The sequence below is a fragment of the Gopherus evgoodei genome, chromosome 23, assembly GCF_007399415.2.
Source record: "Gopherus evgoodei ecotype Sinaloan lineage chromosome 23, rGopEvg1_v1.p, whole genome shotgun sequence".
Classification (NCBI taxonomy): Eukaryota; Metazoa; Chordata; order Testudines; family Testudinidae; genus Gopherus; species Gopherus evgoodei.
In genome coordinates this window covers 3,570,898-3,580,394 of record NC_044344.1, presented here as the reverse complement: position 1 = coordinate 3,580,394, position 9,497 = coordinate 3,570,898, and the positions used below count along the sequence as shown (strand labels likewise).

The window sequence follows — 9,497 nt, the reverse complement described above, 5'->3', positions numbered from 1 at the left end:
AATGCAGTGGACTACCCATGTCTCTGGGCTGGAAATCCTGGCTCAGAAGGGACTAGCTACCATATTGTACTGCCATTTAGGGCATATGGATTTGGGGGACAGAGATGAAGTGATTTCTCCAAGGTCATGCTGAATACAGATTTCCTGACTCCCAGTCCTCTAGCCAGAGAACCACAGACTCCAGTGACCTCCGTGGGTTTCCTCCTGACTAGCAATGGCCACCAGCAAATGAGCTGAAAGTCAGGTACTGTGCAATCCCAATCCATCGCTTTCCGAGCGCCTGTGCTCCCTCCATAGCCTCAAGGGCCCAACTCTCCTCTCGGTTACGCTTGCTTTGCAGCAAAGCAACTCCGCTAACTTTAGCAGTTACTCATGATTTGCCCCCGTGTAAGCAAGACGGGCCTGAGGAGTTTGAGGCAAACTGCTGAGGCTTCAAAGGGAGAACGGAGGCTGATGAAAGCCTTGGACTGTTTCTAGACAGTTGTCCATTCTCCCCTGCACCCCCCTGCTGCTTGGACCTCAGGACAAGCTCCTGGTCCTGTGCTCAGATCACAGCTCATCCCAGTCAGTTGAGAAAGTTGAAAATCAAGGCAGACAGCCCGGGGGGGCGGTGGGGATCCGCAGCACGGAGAGCCAGCCCCAGCTCACAGTCCCGTTCTATTATCGGGAGAAGAGGGGGTGTCCCAGGGCTCCTGTCTCCATGAGCCAAGCAGGAACCAGGATGCTGGCAGCTCCGCAGATTCCTTAGCCTGAAGAGATTCTGCCTTACGCCAGCATCTGCCTGCGCCGCGCCCATCCCCACAGGGATCCCCTTACATTAGACCCTTCCTAGCGCAGGGGCAGTGAGAGGGGGCTCCCATCCATCCCCACGTAGGGGTGTCCTCCTCCCACAAATGGGGCTCCCCCCACGTAGGGGTGTCCTCTCCCCACAAACAGGGGCTCTCTCCCCCCTACATTTGGGGTTCACCCCATCCAGGGGTGTCCTCCCCCCACAAACAGGGGCTCTCTCCCCCCTACATTTGGGGTTCACCCCATCCAGGGGTGTCCTCCCCCCACAAACAGGGGCTCTCTCCCCCCTACATTTGGGGTTCACCCCATCCAGGGGTGTCCTCCCCCCACAAACAGGGGCTCTCTCCCCCACAATTGGGGCTCCCCCCATCCAGGGGTGTCCTCCCCCCACAAACAGGGGCTCTCTCCCCCCTACATTTGGGACTCCCCCATCCAGGGGTGTCCTCCCCCCAAAAACAGGGGCTCTCTCCCCCCTACATTTGGGGCTCCCCCATCCAGGGGTGTCCTCCCCCCACAAACAGGGGCTCTCTCCCCCACAATTGGGGCTCCCCCCATCCAGGGGTGTCCTCCCCACAGGCTCTCTCACCCTACAAATGGGGCTCCCCCCATCCAGGGGTGTCCTCCCCCCACAAACAGGGGCTCTCTCCCCCCTATATTTGGGGTTCACCCCATCCAGGGGTGTCCTTCCCCCACAAACAGGGGCTCTCCCCCCCCCACAATTGGGGCTCCCCCCATCCAGGGGTGTCCTCCCCCCACAAACAGGGGCTCTCTCCCCCCACAATTGGGGCTCCCCCGCTCTGGCTGTCCAATGCCCAGCAGCCCGGCCCCAGTCCCCCTCTCCCCGCGATGGTTTCTCCCCAATGTCTCTCCCCCGCCCCATCCCGGATGGTCTCTCCCAAAAGCAGGGGGCGGGAGTCTCGATCTCTTCCGGGGTCAGGGGTCACGCCGGCGCCATGTGGAAGCGCCCTATGGGTAGCGCGGGGCCCGGAAGCTGCCTGTCCCGAGCCGGGATTTGCTTCCGGCCTGAAGCTGTCAGCGGCGCCGGGAGATGAGCAGGTACCGATGGGGCCGTCCCGTGCCCGGACCCCCGGGGTCCGCCCGCCCTGAGACCCCGGGCTCTGGCGTCCTGCCCCCCCCGCCGCGTCCGTCTGTCCGTCCTGCCCCCCCCTCCCGCGTCCGTGCGGCCCAGACCCCCCCCCCGCCGCGTCCGTGCGTCCGTCCTGCCCTCCCCCCGCCGCGTCCGTCTGTCCGTCCTGCCTCCCCCCCTCCCGCGTCCGTGCGTCCCGGACCCCCCGCCGCCGCGTCCGCCCTTCCCTCCGCGTCCGTCCGTCTGTTCCGGACCCCCCCAGCGCCGGGTCTGTCTTCCCCCCCCCTGCGTCCATCTGTCTGTCCCGCCTCCCCCCACCCCCCGCGTCTGTCTGCCTGCCCCCCCCCGCGTCCGTCTATCTGTCCCGCTCCCCCCACCCCCCGCGTCTGTCTGCCCCCCCCCCCCGCGTCCGTCGGTCTGTCCTGCCTCCCCCCACCCCCGCGTCTGTCTGTCCCAGGGACCCTTCTCACTTGCCCACTCCCCTCTCGGTGTCTGTCCTAGGGGCCTTTATTCCCCCCCCCCCAATTGGTGTCTGTCCGTCCCCCTCGACATGCTGCGCGGGGGGTGTCAGGCTTTCCCCTCTCCTGGGATGTGACCCCTGCTCTGATCCGGCACCGGGCGGGTTGCAGGCTGTGATCTGTGCCAGGCTGGGGAGCTGGGGCTGGTTAGCAGGCTCAGTCTGACTCTAATGGAGCCTCCTCACTTGAGGGGGATGCCCGAGGGGCAGCTCTTTCTGTTCAGCGCCATTGTCCGAGGGGCCCAGCTGACCCCTTTGCATGGCCCTGCGGTGACGCTTTGGCCGTCACTGGTGTGTTGTCCTCATTACGCGCAGGAGCGGCACCAGGGTTTTTGGCCCCCTAGGTGGGGGTCCTTCCGCACTCCTGGCGGCAGGTCCCGGAGCTAGTGAAGGACCCGCCGCAGAATTGCCGACAACGACCCAGAGTGCGGAAGGATCCCCCACCACCCAATTGCCGCCCTCCCAAATCCTGGCACCCTAGGCAACCGCCTAGGTCGCCTAAATGGAAACGCCGGCCCTGATTGTGCACGATTTGCCTGTTAGCTCCATGGAAAGGCAGCTGGTTTGGAAGGGAGAAATAAGAGAACACTGATTCCCAGAAATCCTCTGGGGGTGACACATGTAACAGTGTTCAAGGCTGGGGATCCGGACTCCTGAGTCTGCTACTGAGGGGCTATGTGACTGGGCAAGTCCCATCCTCTCTCTGTACTCCAGTTTCTGTGTGTGTTTAAGTAATAATGATACTAGCTTCCATTTGTAAATTGCTTTGAAGTCCACAGGGGAAGAAGTGCTATCTATGTATCACATCTCCTACTCACCCGCAGGACAGCTCCATCCATATAAGAGAGATTCCTCTCATTGGCCACTGCCAATTCACCACCTTCATATTCTCTCTGTCCTGGTGGTCCCGAAAAGTCTTTGAGAAACACTGGTCCCTTGGTACCAGCTATCATAGTGTGATAACTTACCTGTGGGCTCAGATTCTGGATTTTTCTCCCATTAATAACCCAAGTGTTTGCAAATGTTTATTTCAAAACTTTAGCATTATCCTGATTCTTGGTAGTATTAAAAATTCCCAAATTTCTAATAATTTTAGATTTAAAAAAACTGAACATTTAAAATGTACTTTTTGTGGGGGTTTTTGTTTGGTTTTTTTAATAAATGTTTCTCACAGTTCTGCAAATAAATACTTCAGCAGACTGGTTATGAAAATTTTCACTCTTTCCAGTCAGACTTTGAGTCACTTCCGCTTCTGATTTTTTTCCGTTCTACAGGAGAACATATTAGGTTTCTATCGGAATTTTTTAAAAACTTATGGAATTTAAAATCTGAGCCAGGTTTGACCCATTTACATTTTTGTACTAGCAGGAAATTTAAAAACAAACCCTCAATACTTATTACTCTTGTTATTGGTATTGCAGTAGAACTTGAGGCCGTGGTCAGGAGTGGAGTCACATTGTGCTGAGTGTTGTGTAATTTCAATTGTTAAGCTGTTAAAACAGGAGCTGTTTCTTATTCTGTTTGTCTAGCATAGTAGGTCTCCAGTCAATCTAGATACTTACTTGGCCCTCATCCTATGGCATCTGAATGCATCGCAATTATTAATATATTTTATCTTTGCAACATCACTGTGAGGGAGGGAAATATTATTCCCACAGGGAAGGTTAGTTGATTTGCCCAAGATTACATAAGAAGTCTGGAGCTAAAAGGGGATTTGAACACAGATCTCCTGAGTCCAAATCCAGTGTCTTATCCCTTAGGTCATCCTTCTGTATTGGTTGGGGCCTCTAAATGCTACAGGATTACAAAGAAGAAATAATACTAACATAGTTAAGAGTAAGTAAAGTCTCTGTCCCAAAATGCCTACAGTCTTGCTAAACAAAGCAGATGAAGGACCTGGGGAAAGGGTTGCAGCATGCTAAAGCAGGGGAGGGCAGACTTTTTGGCCTGAGGTCCACATTGGGGTATGGAAATTGCATGACGGGCCATGAATGCTCACAAAATTAGGGGTAGGGGTATGGGAGGGGGTGAGGGCTCTGGCTGGGGGATGCGGGCTCTGGGATGGGGATGGAAATGAGGAGATTGGGGTGCGGGAGGGGACTCTGGGTTGGGGTGCAGTGGGGGGGGTGAGGGATTTGGGAAGCAGGAGGGGGCTCCAGGCTGGGATCAAGGGGTTTAGAGGGCAGGAGGGGGATCGGGGCAGGGGTGTGAGGGCTCTGGCTGGGGCTGTGGGCTCTCTGTGGGGCTGGGGATGAGGGGTTTGGGGTGCAGGAGAGGGCTCCGGGCTGGGACCAATGGGTTTGGAGGGCAGGAAAGGGATCAAGGATAGGGCAGGCTGTTGGAGCCTGGGGGTGATGGTGGTGGTGAGGGCTCTTGCTGGCGTTGGGGATGGGGATGAGGGGCTTAGGGTACAGGAGTGGGCTCTGGGCTGAGATTGAGGGGTTTGGAGGGCGGGAGGGGGATCAGGGCTGTGGCAGGGGATTGGGGTGAGGGGCCTCAGGAATACAGGCTCCAGGCAGCACTTTTTGCAAGTAGCTCCCTGAAGCATGTCCCCACTCCAGCTACAAGGTGCGGCCCGGTGGCTCTGCACGCTGCACTGTCCACAGGCACCACCCCTGCAGCCCCCATTGGCCGGGAACTGTGGCCAATGGGAGCTGTGGGGGCGGTGCCTGTGGATGGGGCAGCACACAGAGTGACCTGGCTGTGCTTGTGCATACTACGTAGGAGCCAGAGGGGGGTCTTGCCGGGTGCTTCCTGGGAGCCCCATGGAGCGGGCCAAGCCCCAGACTCCACTCTCTGGCTGGAGGGCAGGAGCAGGGCAAGCCCCAGACCCCACTGTCCAGCAGGAACTGAGGGCCGGATTAAATGGTCTGATTGGCCGGATGTGGCCCGCAGGCCGTAGTTTGCCCACCTCTGTGCTAAAGATAGGTAGATCCAATGTGTAAAATCGCACTTGATCATATTTCACATTAGTCATTAATAGATAAAACTGAGAGCAAATAAGGGCATCAGTTGTCTAGAAGAGTAGCAGTGCTACAGTTTGGGGTTCTTGCTGCAAATCTTGATTGGCAATGGAATCTGATGTTTGAGTGAGGGAGAAACTGATGATTACCAATGACTTTTTCTGATTTAAATCAATTCCTTCCAAAGCTGCTTTATTCACTAATTCGCCAAGGGCACCATTACATTTAAGTGGCTTAAAATGATCTGATCTGTTTTTTTGGCAGTAGTGATAATAAACAGGAGAGTCGACCTAGCAGTGAGGAGAGGAGAGAGCACTCTGTAGACGGTAAACATTTATTAGAAGCATTCAGAGACGGAGATGGGGAGCTAAAAGCTGTAGCAATGTTTCCTAATGCCACCTTGTGCTTCCATCCAGAGACCTCAAGGTGCTATTATAAATATTAACTAGTTAGGCCTCTTAACCCTTGCTGGGAAGTGGTATCATCTCCTGCCTGCAGATGGGGAAACTAACGCATACAGAGATGAAGTGATTTGCTTAAAGTCACGCCAAATCATTGGTAGAGCTGAAAGCAGAACTCTGCTCCTGACTTGCAGACCCCCCGCTCTGTCTGTTTAACAACACTTACCAGAAGGAATAAGTGAAGAACATCCCTAGAGCTTGCTGTGACTTCCAGTGTCGATGAAGCTGTGTGGTGGTCACTCATCTAGAACATGTAACCTGAAAGGCTGGTGCTTATGTGGTAGTAATTCTATATTTAGAGGCTTGTGTTGCAAACATTGCCTTTGCTGGGCAGCTTGTCAGAATTAACTCTTTGTTTTTGTTGGTGCTATTTTTTTTTTGAAGTCTAAATACTACTATTGTTTCTCTTTTCTGGGGGTAGGAGGGCATTTCATAGGGGTCTGACTATGTTTACACCAGGAGAATGACTCATTGTAGGAAATGTTTATCCTATTAATCAATGCAATTTTGTCCTGAATGAGTACAAACATTCATGCTTTAAAAACACATTAGCTGGTTGTGATTAACCCTAACTTGTCCTGTCTCAATTAGTTACTAAGTCATGTTTTAAAATCTTGTTAGTTAAGATGTTTTCCGAGGTGATGTGTAGTCATCACCTTAGAGCCTTTATGATTCTCCACTTTCCTGTTCTTGCTTTGTAGCTGCCATTACTTTTCAAGCTAAGGACAAGGCTAGAGGGCAGGACTTTCAGGGGCCTGCCTGTCCAACCTGCCCCGTGGTGTCCCTGCTTCCCAATACTGCTTCCCCCTCACGCCCAACTTCTGCTGATATCTCGTCCCTTCTACTTCAGCCCTGGGATCCCTGCACAGCAGAAGTGTTGAATATGTCTGCTTTTGCCATTGCTGCTAATGATTGTTCACTGGGTGCTGCTACGAGTATTGTCCAAACTTGGGGGCTGTAAAACTTTATGGTCTGAGGAGGCTGCTGTTGTGTGTCTTGGTGCGCTGCATTGATCTGAAAACGCATACAGCGCGGCATGCTTCTTGTTGGTCTGATTCAAAGGTGTGCTTTGGCCCTGGCAGCAGCTGCATGAGCAAAAAAAAAGTGACCTAACTTTGCGAAGACTGTTGCAACTCTCCCCACCCTACAGTAATGCTGGTTACAATCCAGAAGAACTTTGTACTGATCAGTGGGCAGTTCCTCATGTGTTTATAAATCTGAATCTTTCTAAGCATTTGTGTCACATGGCTCACCGTTGGATCTGAGCACCTAGCGAAAGGTGATGACGCAAGTGAGAGAGGATTTTGTAACTTTAAATAAATCTCCATTAAAAGTACAGTGAAAATCTGATCCATCTCTTTACACTGTGGTGTACTTTATTATTGATGCACTGCTGTTGAGTGCATGAAACTTTGTAGACAAATACATCCACCGTTCCCTGTTCTGAGCAGCATACGAACTGAACCCAAGCCCTTGAGTGAATAAGTGGTCTCTTGGTAAAATTTAATGGCAGATTAAATTTAGATGAAATAAAAGGAAATGCTACTTCACATGGAATGTAATCAGCCTGTGGCAGTCACAATTCCAGGAAGCTAGTGGCAAACTGGATTTTATCCACGACTGCATAGTAACATCTGAAGTGCTACAGTGGGGCCTGAGGAGGTCATGGCAGTTCTCCACCCATGAGCCCCTTAATGCTAGGAGTAGTTTGTGGATATGAGGTGAATTTTATTTCCTTTAAAAGCATCTGATATTGGTCACTGCTCGAGGCCAGAAACTTAATGGAGTAATGGCCTAATAGCAAATCTTATGTTTCCTAAACCTACTTTCAGATAAACTCGATCAGTTGCATGTTTAATTCTAATCTTTACATGAGGCCCTGAGAGTCTCCTCATTAAGGTCGGTCTCTAAACTCAAGCTGGCAGTTGCTGGTGATCGTTAATAAAAACAGTGATTAATTACATCAGACCTTGAGATTTCATCGCACAGTTGTGAGACCTTGAGTTGCCAGTCTGCACGCTGGATTTTCGCAGCTGATCTGCAGTGGCATGGAAATCAGCCTTCCTGAATACTTAGGCAGGGTGTTTTTTCTGCTGACTTGCAGGCTCAGGGATGGGAGGGAAGTGGTCGGTGTCAGACGGTAAACTCCAGGGGAGCTGGGGAGGAGGGAAGGGAAGAAGTGTAAACCCCGGACTCAAAGTTGCTGTGATCAGAGAGCACAATGGAGTTGGTGTGAATCAGAGGCTTGAACGATTAAGTTGCCACTGACGTCTTCTGAAAATTGTTTTGATAGTGTGAAGGGCTAATGAGGCGGCTGCACTGGGGGGGGGTGTTCGCTCGCAAATTGGATGCAGACAGGCTACTGTCATTTTGAATAAAGAAGGAACCTAGATATAGCTGCATCGTGTGATCCTGATTTTTTTTTTCTATAGGTTTCAAGGGATGTTGGAAAAAGGGGGTGAGTCACAAGGCTTTGGGGAGGAGGGGCTCTTTTGATACCCTAGTCACAGAGCACGGCTGAGAGCTGCCGTCCGTTTTTATAGTTGCTCTCTGCAATTAGCACGGCCCCTATAAAGCCTGTTGCCATTCTTCGCCATGCTCTGGATGGCCTCGGGTGCACACACCAGTAAGATAGCCAGAATGCAGTAAATAAGGGGGCTGCCCGAAGGCTGGCAGGGATTGTGTATCGCACAGCATGCTCTGTCCAAATTGTTCTGCCCCTAGGAAAGGAGAGGGAGTCAGCTCCCTTAGGGCATGCTCAGCCCGGCAGGATCAGTAGGCTGCATGGCTCAGACAACATAGGGCTTTGGAGAAAGGCTCTTGACAACAGTGAGATTAAATGCCAGAAGAGAGTTCTTTGCTGGGTCGTTGTGCTAGATCAGTGATACTCAGCCGCAAGTGGCTCTTTAATGTGTCTCCTCTTTGCAGCACATATTAAAACCCCGTGTGAGTTAATTATTAACCAGTCAGGATGTTTTACTATGCTATTAACCACTTGTAGTTGCTAAAATGATCCTACTAGGTCAGTCATTTTGCTGTGAGAAAATATACGATATATATATAAATAGTAAATAATGAATTCACACGGCTATGGCTCTCGGGTAATGGTGATCATTAATTTGGCTCCTGACCCACTGAGGTCTGAGTATCTGTGTGCTACATGGTCCTGAATGAGCACACGGGATCGAAACCCCCACCCAGATGTCCACATTTGTATCCAACTTGCAGTTTGGGTTCAGTTTCCTAACGCAACCCGGGCCGCTGCTGACCCAGGACTATTAGGAAGACTGCTGATGCCTTGTCAGTTTTGATTGGCAGCAGGAGGAAGTCAGGGTGTGAAGGAAGGGGAGGAGGGGAGCCTGTCCTTCAGCAGTGCTGCTGTTGAGTCACCGCCGTGTGACTGAGTAACCCCAAGTGCATTGGGACCAAGAGTGAATTCTCAAGCTGAGAATCCCTTGTCTGTCTTCCTGCTGCCCTAAATGTTGCCTGGTGTCTAGCGAAAGAAGCTCCAGACATAAAGTGGCTTAAAGGTCACTGCTCTCCTGCTTGTGGGGGAGGACACGCGCAGCTTTGGGTTTTGATTAACCTCTTCTTGTAACACCAAATACTTGATTACTGTTAAGGCACATGACTGTAATGCCTCACGTCTCCTGGGAGCATCTGGTTCAGTGACGGAAAGT

General features: G+C 52.1%; 1 protein-coding gene across 8 annotated transcripts in view; it reads left to right on the top strand.

Annotated features, from left to right (window-relative positions):
- The first annotated feature begins 53 nt into the window (after positions 1-53).
- The window catches only part of STARD3 (StAR related lipid transfer domain containing 3), a 34,232-nt gene continuing 24,788 nt past the window's right edge, over positions 54-9,497 (top strand). For 3 of the 8 annotated variants that reach the window (XM_030541188.1, XM_030541186.1, XM_030541187.1), the window contains exon 1: positions 1,735-1,845. The gene's annotated coding sequence lies outside the window, so the exon portion shown is untranslated. Of the gene's footprint in view, positions 245-1,734; positions 1,846-3,927; positions 3,931-4,153; positions 4,230-9,497 lie in introns of those variants that run through there. The other 5 variants (XM_030541189.1, XM_030541190.1, XM_030541192.1 and 2 more) reach the window with 3 other exon arrangements.